The 16,528-nt window shown below is 41.2% G+C and overlaps 1 long non-coding RNA gene and 1 pseudogene across 1 annotated transcript in view; one reads left to right on the top strand and one right to left on the bottom strand.

Annotated features, from left to right (window-relative positions):
• The window catches only part of LOC148044149 (uncharacterized), a 219,774-nt gene extending 216,362 nt beyond the window's left edge, over window positions 1-3,412 (bottom strand). The window contains exon 1 of the long non-coding RNA XR_015697776.1: window positions 2,975-3,412. This is a non-coding gene — a long non-coding RNA (uncharacterized LOC148044149). The remainder of the gene's footprint in view (window positions 1-2,974) is intronic.
• A 2,416-nt stretch (window positions 3,413-5,828) lies between these two features.
• Window positions 5,829-10,307, top strand: LOC148044148 (uncharacterized; annotated as a pseudogene).
• Window positions 10,308-16,528: the final 6,221 nt, after the last annotated feature.

Raw genomic sequence — 16,528 nt, 5'->3', positions numbered from 1 at the left:
AGGCAATCTGCCTAGGCTGCAAAAAAGGCAGCGCGGAAAACTGGCCGGAGTAAAGGCTCAGCTAATGTTGAACCTCTTCTCCATTCACAGCAAAAAGAAAAGCTATGAATTACAAAGAGATCCTAACGACTGACCTTCTCCCTGCCCCTTTCTGCCAGAAAGGGGAGATATCTATAGATCTTATAAGATATACGAACCAGAGTCCTGGCAGGAGCTTTATTGAGCTCCTGACGGCGGCAGCTCCTCCCCTCGAAGCCAGTAAAGGTATTCTTTTACAACTCTTTTCTTTATGTATTATGCCACGAGGTGGAATTTCACTTATAGCCTACAAATTTGACGACTGATGATTCCAGGTATGGTTAATATGAAGATACTAAAGTGATAACATGCATTGATTCTCAACAAATAAATATTTTTCTAAATAAATAATTTTGCATATAAAATATTGTTATCCATGGTAATTTATTTTAAAATTTTGCTCTTGCTACTAATTTCTGGTGTGCAATTAAGAATGATTGGCCCTCGAATCATTATGATCAGCTAAATATAGTAATTTAAAAGTTAAGAAAGATTTGGTTTCTAAAAATGAGTATCCACATCATTTAATATTATTTGTAAAATCATTGTAAATATTAATACATATAATTAGGCCTAATTACTTTTATATTTAAATACAAAATATCTTATTGATTGTATTTTAACAATTTATCATGATTATTAATTCATGGTGCTAATTGTTCCCTTCTATATGAGAATGTACCAATCTAACTACATTATTACCAAGTATTAGATAAAGTTGACTGGAATATTTGAGAAATGCCAGTTAGTTCCTTCAGAGACAGTTGGATTAAGTTCTAGAACCACAAACTAATATAAAAATGATAAATAATTCCTTTAAATCCTGATCTTAAAATTCTTGTATGTGAAAATAATGAAGGTATTAGTTCAAGGAATAGATATGGAGGTAATTTGGGATCAAACATCAAATTACTATTCTGCTCATACCTTCCCAAACATAAGCCCTAAGGAACTCTGAAGCAATGATTACTCTCCTCCATTATATTTCCCCAATTTTTATATACTAGAACTATGACTGGAAATGAAATATTTTTTATTCCCCATTCCTCAAAACTTCTCCAATAACTAATGTTATCTGTAACCCAAATTATTACTAGATATGGCAGCCTCCCTAAGACTTCAGTTTTACTAGATTTCAATTCCCATGATTCACAGCCATCCTATCTACCAAACTGTAAGTTGAAAAGAATGGCAGCTTTTATTTTTGTAGTGGCAAGAGTTTGATTCCAGAATTAATTATTATTCTCAGGTTGAATGTGCATTAATGTGCATTTGTCTGCTTGTGCCATTATTTTGCTCCTGGCTCTGCTTGATGGGCCACAAAATTCTATCAAAGGGGGAAAAAACAGAATGCACAAGCCTGAAATCTTCCCAAAACAGCAAAACAAGCATGTATTATTTAAGTCTTGCCATTAAATAACTGATAAAATACTTTTAGTGGAAAGTTTCTTATAAACAGAATCTGCCTCAAGCAATTAGCTTAGTTTCTTGGGAAATCTGTCCAATCTTCTTATTCATTCATATGTGACTTTTAATGTCTGAGAAATCACTTGAGTAAAAAGAACTAGCATTTTATTTTTTCTTTCCTATTTTCACACTCACAACTCCACAGTCCAACATGCCTTACAGCCATTTACCTAGAGACCTCAAAAGCTGTTAGAATTAAACTTTCACTACTTTCTACATCTTGAATTTCAAGAGGAAAATTCAGGAGAAGACTCACCCACGAGTTAGAATCATGCCTCAAGAGTTCCATCTAGGTCTACTATTATTATTTATTAATCACTTGTTTTAGGCTAGCATTCTGTATTGTTATTGTTCAAGGCTAACAGTCTCCAGCAAACCCAATCAAGACACTGGGGAAAGATCTTGTGAGACTCACCAATAAAATGCATTAAAGTAGATAAAACTCCAGAAATGCAATAGTTTATCTTAACCACCAAAATAGATAAAGAAAAATCCAGAAATATAATGGTTTATCCTGGCCAGAGAGGGTAGACAGTGAAAAACCATACTGTACTTTTTGAAATGCACATGCTGGATGTGGCCAAGTATTAAACTGGGCCTTCCAATTATCTGTATAAAAGGTGAAGGTCTCATAGCTCTCAAAGAGCACACTTGATTTAGATTTAAATCTCTTGAGTACTGCCTGGACAGAAAATGACAACAGAAACAAGTTGAGAAATAACACAGCCCTCACTCAGAAATATCACACTAAATTTTCACAGCTTAAAAAATCAAGAAAGCGAGAAATTAACATGTGCTTAAGATGCACCTTTTACTTCAGTACATTACTAGTAACACCCTCCATAGCTGATTTCGACAGTTCACAAACCTTTAAACCTCTGGTGTACATCCAATACACCACCTCAGGTGTAAGTGCACCCGCACAGCCGTCTTGTGGCGTTAAATGAGCGTTCATCCACCAAATATCAAAGAGCAATGCATCCGACTCCACGGGGGGGGGGGGGGGGGCACAAAAACACTTTGTGCGCGAGTGTGTATCCTCACGCACAAGAGGGGGGTTTAAAAGAGAACTTCGGAATCGCGCCGTTGACAACCTCTCTCCAGGAAAACAACGCGGCATATAAAATCAAACGCCAGCATTCCCTCTATATTATTTAGACACGGGAATGACAAATAAGTGGAATCAAGAAAGTATGAAGGGGGGGAGGGAGGTTGAAAGTGTATAAAGGGGAGGAGCATCTGCCACCTGCGAAAAACAAACCTGGACACATGTGACGCGGGTAGCCTTCCACATTCCGGCCAGCTTTGAGAAAACTTTGTTGCCGCAAAGAGCGCCGGAAGAAAGAGGAAGGGAAGCCAAGTAACAGATTGAAAGTAACTACTGTACTCAATCCCCGGACTTGGGGCGGAGTGGGGGGGGGAAGCTTACCACAGCGCACGCTCCGTAGACAGTCCCAAGCAGATGAGACCGCGGGGGAAGCGGGCAAGAGCGGGATCGTTTTCCCCGCGCCACGACGAAGAGGTGTTTTGCCAGCAGAAACGCCGTCAGTACCTGGACGCGTGAGAAGTACCGCCGAACAGGAGGGCGTTTCGAAGAAAGCAACGCGCGAGAAAGAAGCGACCCCAGCAGCTTCTCTGAAGGGAGCTGATCTATTCTTCTTCCGCGGGTGGCGCTGGCTCGGCGACTCCGGGCCTAGGCAACCAGGAACCCGACGAAACCAAGCAGCGACCGTAAAAAAAAAAAAAAAAGGCAGCTGCGCGGGGTCTCGCGTTTCCTCTCCGAGGCTCGCGCCGCTTCTCGCGTTCGCCCTCCCCTTGGGTGTGGGTCTAATTGTTCCTGGATGGAGCGTTGCCACCGCTTCTTTCCTACGCGCGCGTTTGTTGAGGATTCAAATAATTAAAAAAATGACGACCCTTGCACGCACGCGCCCCCGCAACTTGGGGGTGGGGGGAGAGAGGCTCCCTGGGAAGTTACAAAGTTGTGATAATGAAGCTTTGCTGCGGGGGATACAGCAATTGTGTTGTCAGCGCCTTCCCACCCGCCCCTTTCTTCCCCGCCAAAAGTTCAATGGGAGCCGCGCCGGGGTTCGGCCTCTTCCTCGCCCTTCAGGGTCGCAAGCTTTTTTCTTGCAGAGCGGGACGTTTAGGATCCGCGGTCCTTGACGTAAGGCCCACCTGCTAGGTAAACAAAAGCCTCGGAGAAGTTGTTTGGTCTTGTCCGCCTCTTGATTACACACCACCGGCTTAGCAAAGCTCTGCAAGAAAACAACGCCGCGCACTCAATTGGCGACGGCGAGTTGCGCTCACAATTCGAGGACTTTTGAACGAATGCGGAGAAGTTTTCAAGGGCTCTTTTAGCGACTGTGCTTCGAAGCGGTGGAAGAGCGACTGAAAATAATCGCCTTGGGCCGTGACTTTAGGAGTTTGGCCAAAGCGAGTATATATCAGACCGCCTTTCCCTTACTACACGTGGGGCTTTAGTTTGCAGTAAACCCGAGGAGCCTAACTGACTTCCAACGCATCCCATTTTCGCGAGAAAGGCGAAAGTCACCTGGGGCCCTCAAATGGGCGAAACCGAGCGACCCAGCCTCTCGCGCAAAGAAGCGTGACGCAAATCCCTCGCGAGCAGCCGGCCCATTGTATCCCCTTCGAACAGCTGATGCGGACAGACTCGGTTTGAAGTGACCGAATGGACAGCGACTCCTCCCTAACATTTTTACGCAGCGCAGTTCTCCGCGTTTGTACTGAAAAACTCCCAGGAGTTTTATCGTAGTATTGTCAAAACCGAAATTGCATCCCTTCCAATTCTACGCAGGTTTTCTCCTAAATTAAGTCTCAGGATATCCCATCGGGCTTGCTTCTGCAAAAGGGTGTAAAATGAAAGCTCGACTGCAGGTGAGAACGCTCCATGTTTGGTGTCTACAAAGACGACGAAAAACACCCTGCACAAATTCGGGAACTTTTTGCCCTTTATGGTCCCTCTGCATGTTTTAAAACTGGTGAGCCTTGGCAGTGATTGGAAGCCCATCATGTTTTGCTCGTGCAACAACGCGTCGCTCTTTTCTCTTAAACTGCACACGTGAAAAGGGCGTTTAACGCGGGTGTGCTGCAATATACTCGACAAGTGGTCTTCCCTTCCGCTACAGTTATTGGAATTTTGGCTGAGGGCCGCGGAATATATTTGGTTGCAAGTAGACAATAAAAGCAACCTACCCATTTCTTGCCTTTTGCGTGTCTGATGACATTGTCAAGATCTTAAAAAATGTTAGGATATCTTACACACACGGCAGTCTGGCCCAGAACATTTTTTTTATTAAGAGGTTACACGAGCAATTAAGAACTCTGCAAGATAAAAACTGTACTTAAGCTCGGAAAGTGGCATAAACTATTCTTGAATAGACTTCCCTCTCCAGTTTCAATCCACATATCCGTCTTTCAGAACCCTAAATTGTACGGGCAAAGTCGACCACTTGCAAATACGGATCTTTTGTGCCGCTGAAACCGTCTACGATTCTACGCCAAAGGAAAGGATGGTCAGAACCGTTGTAGTGTTAGGGGAACATAAAAGAATTTCTGGCGACATACATTCGACCATGATGAACCCCATTAAAGTAATAAAAGTACATCTATCTCAAAAATATAAACTTCAATTACTGCAATCCTATTTGCAACAACTACGCAAAACAGGAATAGGGGACTAAGCGGAAAACGCAGGTCGAATTTGGACGATTGTGTTTTGAAGTTTACTCTTACTCTAGGAAAAGCTGTCAGGGTGTTCTTTTAAAAGAACGGTGGATCTGACTGAAATAGGAGCCTCGTGTGAAAGGCAATGCAAAGTATTTACTGGCGCTACACAAATTATACGCACACACAAACACCCGAAACTAACTTTCTGCAGCGAGTGGAAAACGGAAGTCTGGGACAGGAGGCGAAAGAACTGCAGTACCACGGGTGTTTGCAGTTTCTGCGTAGTATTGTACTTTCTCATTTCATGATATGTGAAAGAGAAAACTAGGGAAATTAGGAAAAGATCGGAAAATCACAATTCCATAAAGAAAATGGGTTGCTATAGCAAGCGTAGCAAAAAAAAAAAAAGACCTGGGAGAGGTACAAAGAGAGAGAGAGAGAGAGAGGTGTGCACGCGCGCGATGATTGTGCAATTGTTTCACGCGTTCTGGAAAAGAGCCAGTTCCCATCAGTGTAAGTATACCAGCACCTTTACTTCGTATACTTTTTCGGGCTATGTTGGGAGACCTTCGGGCAGATTAAACTGACTGATTCCCATGCGCATCGGAAAGGGCGGGAGGGGGCGAGGGAACGGGACCCAAACCCCGAAACGCGGGCGCCAGGTTTTGCTTAGGAGCCGAAGTGTCTTTAGCTCAGATTCCGAACTCTCAGCCAATGGGGCTTCCCCGAGTTCGCGAGGTGAAAGTTCAGCCCGAGGGCGCGCGCACTCAGGGCTATTACCGGACTCGAGGCTAAACTGGTGGGTGGCCGGGGGAAAAAAAACCTCTGGCCTCGAGGATCTCCCTTGGTCTTTCCTCCGCCTTCTTGATTGCCCGAGGTGTGGCTCACGTCCAGATTCTGAACGCATCTATTAAGGAGAAAGGACGGATCTCGGGGCGTTTTAGAAAGGCAGGCGGTTAGGATCCTGACCTTCAGCAAATCAGAATTTCCCGACGGTCCCGCGCTTTAAAAAAAAGAATGGAAAGGATTTGGAAGCGAAGGCAAAACTCCTGACTTCCGAGTAAACGCTTGCGGCAATGGCTGGGGTCCATTGAAATTCTCGAGGGTTTTTCTTTTTCCGCCTAGCCATTCGTTTTGGAGTGGAGCGCTGTTCCGTAGAGTTTCCTCGAAGTAGAGGAACCAGGTTTCTCTGCCCCAAGGGGGGCTCCAGGCATTGCTTAGATAAACGGAAACGAATAGCCCAGTTGCGGCCCGATGGAAAGGGCCGCCAGACAACTCCAACGAAGCGTCCAAGCGAAATTTCAACTCCCAGGGCGGGAAAGCAGAAAGCTCGTTCGCCACCCGCAGCCTGCAGGCTTTGGCTCAGAGGCGCTTCGGCGAGAGGACGCCCGAGGCCGAGTTCAGGCATCCTGGAAGAACTTGATTTCCAAACGCGCCTCTTCAAATGCACGGCTTTAAGGGGGTCGCCCGTTTCCTTTGATCAGAATTAAGGCGCGGATTAAACAAAAGTCTAAAAGTCTTGACTCCAGCAAAGTTGGTAGAAGTTTCCTTAGGACTCCCCGTATCTCGTTCAAAGAAAACCGGGAAGGTTCCTATCCTCCCCTCCCCCCTGCCGAAAGAAGACGCTCCCGTTGCACGAGACTTTCAAGATCTTGGGCCTTTGGTGTCGTTTAAATCGGGATTTAGGCTTTGCTTCCCGGGATAAATTCTGACGTCTCTGATTTTCGCCATTTATCCGTGAGGGTTAGGCTCTCGAGCCTAAGAACAATTTCTTCGGGATGATGTTTGCTGGAAATCAGCGGAAACCTAATTCCAGATTCAGCTGTTATGAGCTGGCCAGTACAGCCTGCTTAGATTATGCTTATATTTTCAAGAATCTTTTCGAGACAAAACATTTTCCAGTGTTTTCTATTATTAGTATTGTCATTTTCTTTAAAAAACCCTAGAAATCTGTTATTTGGAAACTATTTTCTTTAAAAAGCCAAACTTTTTTTTCGTTTCTTTTCTAGGCTCCAGATTTCATCTCCATCAGAGTGCATACTTCAAACAACCCACTTTTAATTAATATATTTCTTTTCCTTGTGCCTGGGCAACACTGGATGGAGATCAGATTGCCAGTTTTCATTTGTTTGCAAAGGAAAAGAGAAAAACAAACATGCTCCTTTAATGGGATTATCTCTTCCACCACCACCACCACACAGACTTTTTCCCCTTCCTGCTGCCTCCCATATTGTTAACTGAGACAGTTTGAAAGGTGAGGGGAACACACTGACTTTTAAAACTAATTTCAGATCAAGGGGATTCTCTGAATACAGCAAAAGCAAAGCGAATCGATAGAGTTATACCACCATCTATTGTTAAATGTCGGGACTACAAAATATCAGTCTCCTAACAAAACTTAAGGAGAGTGGACAATCCCTTTCCAAGTTCTCTCCATTTTGAGACTTCATTTCAAGATATACAAATGTGTTAATGGCCTGGCACTATTGTGCAGTATGGTTTTCCAGGAAATGCTTCTATTTCAAGGCAACTTTTACTACTTACTAACTAGTTTAAGTTACTAGTTAGTTACATGAATCTTAGTTCTGCCTTTAGGATGCATAGAAATGTAGCTTATCAAATCTGTAAGCATTCAGACCATTAAATAGCAACAAAGAGATACCAAAAACTCTAATTCTTTCCTACCGTCTGCTAGTAATATTTCAGTACATATCTGATAGTACTACAGAATGGTACATCCTTAAGAGACAGTAAATGTGAAAGAAGGGACAAATGGACCTAAATGCCAATTCCCAGATATAAGAGTGATGATTCTGCCTTCTCCAGACATAGAAGGAGGGATAGAACTCTAATATTTAAAATGCGGAATATTCAAACTTTTAAACTCACTTCATCTACAGGTTATCTCTCAGTACTTATTTCCTATTCCTCACATGATCTCTGAAACTTTAAGTGACCATGCTTGGTTTAAAAAAAATACTTGCAACAGATTCTTCAAAAAGGACAGATATGGAAGTACAGAGTTAATGCTTCTTATTGACTGATTCCTGATGCTAAACTGGAGTGAATGAAAAATCTTTCCCCACAATCATTTCCTTGGAGGATTTACCAGAGTCTAAGGGCTTTTCTGACTGTGGTCTTAAGGTGTTTGCCTCTGGTGAATAAACTGGCTGGAAGTGAGTTAAGGAATTCCTTTCTATAATTTGAGCCCTTTCCTCTGTTTTGGCTATTGTGATGGTTCTCTCTGGACCATATTTACCATGGCTCCTGACTGGTGGATTCCCTATTTTTTATGAGAAAGGGATCACAGATTTTTCCCCCTGTCACTAGGATAAAAGGAAAAACTGGCAAAATTCTGTTCAATTTCACTTGTTTTTTTTTTTTTAAACCCTATTGTTTCCTTCTTTCCATCAATGAAATTAAAAGCCTAGCTTTCAAATGACATAATGGGACATTTCACATTTACACAAAAAATCCATAAAAGGCAAGTCAGTGGGACAAATTACTTTTTGAGATTATTGCAGCCCAGATAACATCGAGGATTGCTCTTCCTTACCCTCTTTTTCAGCATATTGCCAGGGACAGACCACTTTTCAGAAATCCAAACCAATTACTTGAAAAGAGTTTTTGAAATTAGTTCAAGAGCCACAGAAACAGATTCTTGTAACCTCACCTAATCTGGGCAACATTAAACTAATGAGGCTGTCGATATGCCAAATTTTGACCTTATTCAAGAATTACTATACAATAAATACTTATAGTATGATGTGCAAAATGTGTGCCTGAAACAGCTTATTTGCTAAAACTGAAACACATAATTTGAGCCAGAGCAAAGATACAAATGCTTAAGAAAGCATCCCAAATGTTCATATTCTGGATTCAAAAAACTTGGGCTGCAGAGAACAAGCTGTAGTAGCAGATTATGATATTTTTAAACAAATAAATGTTCCTAAGAGAGAGCGAAGACAAAGTTATTCATTGGAATAACTAATATCTCATTACTTCTTAAAACCACTTTCTGTGGCTAGCAAGATAGAGCAATTTATTGAAAAGTTGATACCCTCCACAAATCTAATCAATATCCTGTTTTATGTTCCTTCAGTAAAGACGTAGGGTTAAATTTTGCAGAAAAGATTTTGCTGACTGCTGCGTCTCAGAACATCTGGCCTGTAATTTCTTTCAACATGGATCACCAAAGCATCAAATAGGACCACATAACTTAACCATTGCAGGAACAAAGCTTTCATTTCACAGGAAGCAAATCTACTTGACAGAAACTTAGTCAAACTGATTATTATACAGCTCTTCCAATATAGAGAAAATCTTTGTAGAACCTGTTTGGCACCAATGGGATAGAAGAAAATGTCTTGCAAAAGAAGGAAATGAAAATGCCTTTTTGTCATTTCCCTGAAGTAAGTATGTTGCTTAAATTAAAGAATGCTCCTGGTTTAATAAATTGAATAATACTAATTATTAAAAGTATATCCGTCCAATCCTTTCTCTCATCATGCCCAATGTTACTTGTTGCATTTTTTTCAAGCTTCAAAAAACATATGTTTGATGCTGTAGTATTTGTAGAGAAGAAAAAAATGCCTGCACTATGGCATTGGAGAAAGGTAGAGCTGTAATTGAGAAATAAATTGAAGATACCTTTTAATAAAATTGGGAAATCAACTGGGACTTTCTCAATGTGTTAAAGCACCAATTCTCTGTATTCGGTTCACCTACAAATGCGCGAAAGCCTTTTCCGTGCCGACAGAATCGCAGTGGTCAAATCCGCCCTGTCTTATCTGCTAATCGTTATGCGACAGTAGCGTGCCGACATGTGCACGCCGACAATCACGCGCACATGTTTAAAACACTGTCAACACTCGTTAAAATGTTAAAATGCTGCACATGTTTAAAACGCCGACACAATCACGAGCTGTGGAAAGTAGAAAAGAAAGAAAAAACCTGTATAATAAAGTTACTGCATTTTACTTAATTTGTTAGAGGATCTATTCATTAATTTTCTTTAATAAATATTATTTTTGAATACTAGCATTCAAAACTCTCTTCTAATCCTTAAAACGCTTTCCTACTCACACAACCTGCCCCACCCGCTACCACCCACACATTTTAAGCTTCAAATATTTGCAGAGTCAGGAAGTTGAACAACACAACATTACCCCTGCCTTCCATTGGTTGCTTGGAAAAGGGTTTCCCAAACTGGGCTACTTTAAGACACATGGACCTCATGGCAGGCTGGGGAATTCTGGGAGTTGAAGTCCATATGTCTTAAAGTGGCCAAGGTTAGGAAACCCTAGAAAGATTAAATTTCCCACTTCCTAAAATTGTCAACAGCTTTCTTGACTATCCATGGTATTCTCAAGAGCATTAAAAAACTTCAATATACCACGCTGTGCCTTTAAAATCTCCCCAACTGAATAATCAAATTTTAATCAAAGTCACATGCTGGAAGAACTAAGTTAAAACGCAGTCAACACTCACCAACATTTTACTGCTGACTTTTTAACTTTTTAATTTTTTTTACTTTTACTGCTACATTGTACTGCTTATGTTTGGTGCAACAAAGTAAACTTTTACTGCTTACGTTACTTCTAAATGGTGTGAGGTTTTCCTTTATCGTGGCTTCGTCGGCGTGCTTATATTGACGCGAAGTTGTGGGCGCGCTAATGCTGTTGCGTTGTAGGCGCTATTTTGACGGGTCACGTCTGTAGTCCTTGACAACAATTGAGCTCAAAATTTTTAAGTCAGTCATTTGTTAAGTGAGTTTTGCCCAATTTAATGACTTTTCCACAGTTGTTAAGTGGTTCACTATAGCTGATAAGTTATTAACATTACATGAAGTTGGCTTCCCCATTGACTTTGCTTGTCAAAAAGTTGCAAAGGTGATCACATGATCTTGAGACACAGCAATGTTCATAAATATGAACTAGCTGCCAAGCATCTGAATTTTGATTACATGATCATGGGGATACTACAAAAGTAACTGTTCTGACCCCCCCTCATCCCACACCAACACACACTTCGAGCCAAAGATAAGTTACGGCATTTAATTAACAGACAGACAGGTCCTTGGCAACAAACCGGCACAGACAAGCTTGGGCAGCAATCCAGCACAGATAAGCCGTGGCAGCAATCCAGCCTGCCAAGCTCACAATAATATTCTCTGACATTAGTTCCTGCGTTGACTTCTGCAAGAGGGGCATGTGCACAAGGAGTCTTTTTATAGTCTGGAGAGGAGCCTAATGACCACCAGCTGAGTGCAATTACCTCCTGTAACTACGCAACTGTTCCTGATGCCTATTAGCTCTTCAGTGCCGAGCATCCAGGAACAACTCACTGCTGGCGTCCGGCTCACTCTCCCTTGTCACCTCCCCAGTGGTCCAAGGCTCAGGCGCCTCCTGATGGCCAACCAGCCTCTGTGCACCCTGCTTGGAGTCGGAACCCTGTCCAGGGTCCTCCACATTCTCCAGAGCCGACTCATATGGCCCCTCGCTGTCAGAGTCTGGTGGCAGCTCCAACGGCTCCTGCTGGGCCACAACAGGTAACTATGCAAAATGTTATAAGTCACTTTTTTCAGTGCTATTATAACTTTGAACAGTCACTAAATGAACTGTTGTAGGTCGAAGACTACCTATATAAGAAACTTTCTATTCATAAATAAAGAATGAGAAACTTCAAAATGACTGAGATAGCACAAGAATTGAACCGTTTACAGGAATGGATTGAAAATGGCATTTCAGCACCTTTTCAGCACCGAGTGCCAAAAGGGGAGCACACACGTATGTGCTCATCGGGGCCGCCACCTGGAAGGGGAGTTGCCCAGGGGTCATGTGCACATTGGAAAATGAACTTCTGTCCGGTTATTGGAGCGCATGCGCGTGTGATGATCAACTGGCCAGTGCACATGCTCATGCTGGAAAACAGAACACCAGTTTCCAGAACTGCTGCATGCATGAAGACTAGCTGATTATGGCTCGCACATGCATGCCAGAAACACAGAAGAAGAATGGGTGACGCCATGTGTACCAGGTGACAAGGCTCCATGTGCCACTTTGAGCACTTGCAGCTTAGGTTTGCCAACCCAGTTCTGTTCTATTGTTAAAAGCATAGTAAAAATCAGTGACGTGCGGTGAGGTTTATGGCTGGTAAGGCAGCAATTTTTTTAGACTTGTGGACTTCAACTCCCAGAATTCCACAGCCAGGCATGCTCAGTTCCGATTTAAAACAACAGCATTTGTTTTTCTAAACTTATTTGCTAAATAAGTTTCCTTCTTTCTTTTTCTTCTCCCTTCCCCTCCTTCCTCCCTCTCTCCCTCCCTCCCCCTCTCTCAAACACACATACACACATACAAAGTTGCACCAGGATTCACAAAATTTAGGTTTTCCTCCTCAGCCCATGTTAGCAATACCATTAGCAGCATTTTGGCTGGCAGGTTTAAGTAGAAGTGGAAATTCATTCTACTGAAAACATTGTTTTTGCTTATAATTGGATAATTAAAATTTCAGAAGACCCAAAGGCATGGTATTAGAGTGTCACATAGTGTAAGGTGACCAGATGTCCCGATGTTGGTGGGACAGTCACAATTTCTACAATTTGTCCTGTGTCCCACGTCGTTTTAAAAAAGTCCTGATTTTGGCTTCATGTTGAAAGCGCAGTGGATTTGCTTAAAAAATCCTAACCGGGGTAAGACAAAAGACACTCTGTCTAACCCCTCTCTATGTCTCAGTACTTTCATTGAAGATATTAAAATGTTAAAGCAAGAAAACAGAACCCCCCCCTGCCCCTTTTACTTCCTTTTATAAGAAAAGATGACCCAGTACCATAGAGCTCCAGGAAATACTTTGGCTAGAGAAGTAGCAACTGTTCCTTCCTGGAAGGGGAGGGGCACGGAGGTTGGAGATCGGCTCATGTGCGAAAAATGGTGGCAAGGTTTCTTTGAAAAATATTTCCCTGGGACTAATTTGACATTTTAATTTGCTCAGTTCTTTGTATTAACATCTACATCATTCTGGATTGACTTGGAGTGCCTGCCTGCTGGTAAGTGAGCCAGGTTTTTTTCTTTTATTTTTTTAATGTATTTTAAAATAATATTTTATTTATTGTGCATAGAATTTTTAAAAATAGTTTTACTTCCATTTATTCTGTGTGGAATAGTTTGAAATGTTTTACTTCAATTTATTCTGTGTGGATTCTTTTTTTAAATTGTCTTAGACTATTTGAAAAAAGATTCTATCCAAAATAAATTGAAATAAACCATTTTTTAAAAATTCTATGCACAATACATTTCAAAGTATTGTGCATAGAATTTTTAAAAATGGTTTATTTCAATTTATTTTGGATAGAATCTTTTTTTTAAATAGTCAGGAGTCATTGACACTGAATTTGCACTTTTAATAATCAGGAAGCACATACTGAGTTTCTTTGAAAGAAAATCCAATAATTTAAAAATCCAATAATTTGTTTCCTAATATAATTTGATTGCTTTTTAGTAACCTATGACTATCACTAAGTGTTGTAGCTTATGATTCTTGATGAATGTATTCTATTTTATTTTTCTTTATGTACACTGAGTGCATATTCACCAAAGACAAATTCCTTGTGTGTCCAATCACACTTGGCTAATAAACTATTCTACTCTACTCTACTCTACTCTACTCTACTCTACTCTACTCTACTCTACTCATTTCTATTTCAATTCTAATAAGGAGTTTAGCTTCTCTCTCATGAAAATGTAAGCTAGCATAAGGCATTATAATGCAAGCTAGCCTTAGCTTTCAAACAGTTCATTTAGTGACCAAAGTTACAATGGCATTGAAAAAAGTGACTGATGACCATTTTTCACACTTAGCAACCATTTTTACACTTAGCGACCGTTGCAGCATCCTCATGGTCACGTGATCAAAATTTTGATGTTTGGTAACAGATTCGTATTTACAATGGTTTCAGTGTCCTGGGGTCATGTAATCGCCTTGTGTGACCTTTTGACAAAGTAAAATGGGGAAACCAGATTCACTTATGTTATTAACTTATCAGCTGCAGTTATTCACTTAAGAACTGTGGCAAGAAAGGTGGTATAAATGGGTTTAGTGACCAAAGTTACAATGGCATTGAAAAAAGTGACTGATGACCATTTTTCACACTTAGTGACCATTGCAGCATCCTCATGGTCATGTGATCAAAATTTTGATGTTTGGCAACAGTTACAATTTATACTTGTAAATTGTAGTTATGTTGAAATAAAAAGAATATTACAATACTACTCTCAACTCCCATTTTGTTCGTCACCCCAGAAACATGCTCCTGTCACTAATTTCTGACTACCAAATAAATAGATTTCCTTTTCTGCAGGCTGCCTCCATTTTATTTCCAGCATCTTTCTTCCGGCTTGGAACTGGAGCAGATTTTTCTTCCAATATTAGTGTTCCTAAACCTGGTATCTTTTTAATCTATTGTGAGTGCAACTACCATAATACCCCACACATTTGGGATGCCATAAACTATACATTGGATTCCACAATTCTTGAGTTCTTAAACAGTTAAAATCAAATTCTAGTACAACTTAATACAGGTGGTCCTCAATTTACAACAGTTCATTTAATGACTGTTCACAGTTACAATGGCACTGAAAAAAATGGCATCACCATTTTTAACACGATCATTGCAGCATCCTTATGGTCATGTGATCAAAATCCATATGCTTAGCAGCTTATATTTATGACAGTTACACTGTCCTGAAGTTATGTGATCACTTTTTGTGACCTGATGAAGTCAATGGGGAAGTCAGATCGTTTAACAACTATATTAATCACTTAATAACTGCAATTATTCACATAACACTGTGGAAGAAAAGGTAATAAAATGGGGCAAAACTTAACTGTCTCGGTTAACAATAACTTAATTGTCACAAACTGCCTGTATACAGTATAGGTGTGCAAAACGTTTATCTTACAAAAGCTGTTTCAAGTTCAAAACAGGTTGTTCCAATTTTATTGAAAGTTCTTCATGGTATCCTGCCCTTATTGGAAATGTTTTGAGTTTGAATGATTCTCAGTTTGTAATGATTTGCATAAGTCAAGACAGTTCAGTGTTCTGACCCCCCTCGTCCCATACCAACATACACTCGGAGCCAAAGATATGTTACGGCATTTAATTAACAGACAGACAGGTCCTTGGCAGCAAACTGGCACAGACAAGCTTGGGCAGCAATCTAGTACAGATAAGCCCTGGCAGCAATCCAGCCTGCCAAGCTCACAATAATGTTCTCCGACATTAGTTCCTGCGTTGACTTCTGCAAGAGGGGCGTGTGCACAAGCAGTCCTTTTATAGTCCGGAAAGGAGTCTAATGACCACCAGCTAAGTGCAATTACCTCCTGTAATTGCGTAATTGTTCCTTACGCCTATTAGCTCTCTGATGCCGGGCATCTAGGAACAACTCCCTTGGCTCCTCCCCACTGCTGATGTCCGGATCACACTCCCTTGTCTCCTCCCCACTGGTCCAAGGCTCAGGCGCCTCCTGGTGGCCAACCAGCCTCTCTGAGCCCTGCTCTGAGTTGGAAGCCTGTCCAGGGTCCTCCACATCCTCCAAAGCTGACTCATAGGGCCACTCGCTGTCAGAGTCTGGTGGCAGCTCCAATGGCTCCTGCTGGGCCACAACAGTTCAGTATGTTAACTTGTCTGAGTTTGTCAGTAAAAGATATAAATCACATTTCCTGGGGAAAAGATCTTTGTGCATATGGGGTCCCCCAGTAATTTGCTTTCTTCACAAATGTGCTCATCATGCTTACATGAGAGAAGATTATCTTAAAAAAAAAACATGGAAGAGATTTGCCATTGTTGCCTTCTGATCACTTTCTTGCCTACCTTGGTCTATTTTGTGAATTTAATAGAATATTAATTTGTGATTTAGGCTGAGATTAGTTTAGCTAGAGTACATTCTCCAGGAACATCAATAGAACAAAAAGACAAATCCTATGAAAATGTTTGCAACTTGTACACCCTATCTTTACTGTAAGCTGATGACTAATTTTCCCTACTACAAAAATTCAGGAAGAAAATGAAATGTCAATATACTGTACAACCACTGGGATCTCTAACACTCCTTTCTAGATGGTCATCGATTGCCTTCACACTGAGAAGAGGGCAATTCTTTAATGAGAGGTTATACTTCCTCAGCACTCCCTAAATGAGAGCTGCAGGAGATACCAGTAACCTCACTGCCCGAAGTCCATTCCTCCTAAATTTTTAGGAGTAGTTGTATCCTTCAGACACATTATTTTGGAAATGAAA

This window comes from Thamnophis sirtalis, unplaced genomic scaffold (assembly GCF_051295495.1).
Source record: "Thamnophis sirtalis isolate CommonGarterSnake01/CBP01778 unplaced genomic scaffold, rThaSir2_p1.2 scaffold_9, whole genome shotgun sequence".
Classification (NCBI taxonomy): domain Eukaryota; kingdom Metazoa; phylum Chordata; class Lepidosauria; order Squamata; family Natricidae; genus Thamnophis; species Thamnophis sirtalis.
Note: the sequence above shows the minus strand (reverse complement) of the source record. Positions and strands in the feature narration are given on the sequence as shown.